The 897-nt window shown below is 59.3% G+C and overlaps 1 protein-coding gene across 1 annotated transcript in view; it reads left to right on the forward strand.

The window, feature by feature from the left end:
- The first annotated feature begins 627 nt into the window (after nt 1-627).
- LOC102385029 (ADP-ribosylation factor-like protein 8A) overlaps nt 628-897 on the forward strand; it is a 32,917-nt gene continuing 32,647 nt past the window's right edge. The window contains exon 1 of the mRNA XM_025205170.1: nt 628-759. The gene's annotated coding sequence lies outside the window, so the exon portion shown is untranslated. The remainder of the gene's footprint in view (nt 760-897) is intronic.

Raw genomic sequence — 897 nt, forward strand, 5'->3', positions numbered from 1 at the left:
GACACCCTCTGAAAAGACCCTGGTGCCCTTCATGGAACCAAAACCTTGCCTCAAAGAAGCATGGAGCAGCAGGGCTGGAAGGGACCTCCAGAGGTCACCTAGTCCGGGCCCCTGCCTGAGGCAGGATCAGCCCTTTCCAAATCTATAAACTCTTTATAAAGCTACCCGTGTCAACCCTGACATAGCCCCCAAACCTGCCACGGGTCAATCAGGGAGACCGCAGCTGCCAACATCCTGCTGCTGCTTCTATAAAAGGTTAACCTACAGTCAAGAGATCCCAGGGAGAGGGCTGTGCTTCCACCACAGAAGGCAGCAACCCCCCCCCCCCCGTTTATACCAATAGACCCTCTAGCCAGGCCCGTTCTGCAACATGGGCTGAAGCCCTCCAAGAAGAGCTATACACCCTGTTTGATGCGGGGGGTCACTAAGGGCACATCAGCCATCACTCGGGACAACACAAAGACAAAAAGAGGGACCCGGGCAAGGGTCATTGGTTTAAAACAAGTGCGGGGTGTGGGGGGCACCGAAAATAATGTGCTGGGTGGCGTCCACTGGCCCTCAAACCCCGCCCAGGAGCTAGCAGACACTGCCCAGTGAGACTGCAGCAGATGCCAACGGACCGGGGGCAGCAAAGCGGCCCTGCAGCCTCTGGAGGTGCCCGACCACAGCCCCCCTCCTGGGCAGGCAGATGGAGGACCCCAGCCAGCAGGGTTTGAATTACGGGGAGGTAACACCCCCCCGTAAGAGACAACACCCCCTGTAAGATTTGAAAATCCTAACGCGAGGGGAGGGGGGGGGGTCCGAAAGGGCAGCCAAGTATTTGTAGACCCCCCGCGCCGAGCCAAAGTGCAGTTCGGGCCCCCGACCTTTCCCCAGCACCACCCCCCGCTCCCGCCC

The sequence above is a fragment of the Alligator sinensis genome, unplaced genomic scaffold, assembly GCF_000455745.1.
Source record: "Alligator sinensis unplaced genomic scaffold, ASM45574v1 scaffold574_1, whole genome shotgun sequence".
Lineage (NCBI taxonomy): Eukaryota > Metazoa > Chordata > Crocodylia > Alligatoridae > Alligator > Alligator sinensis.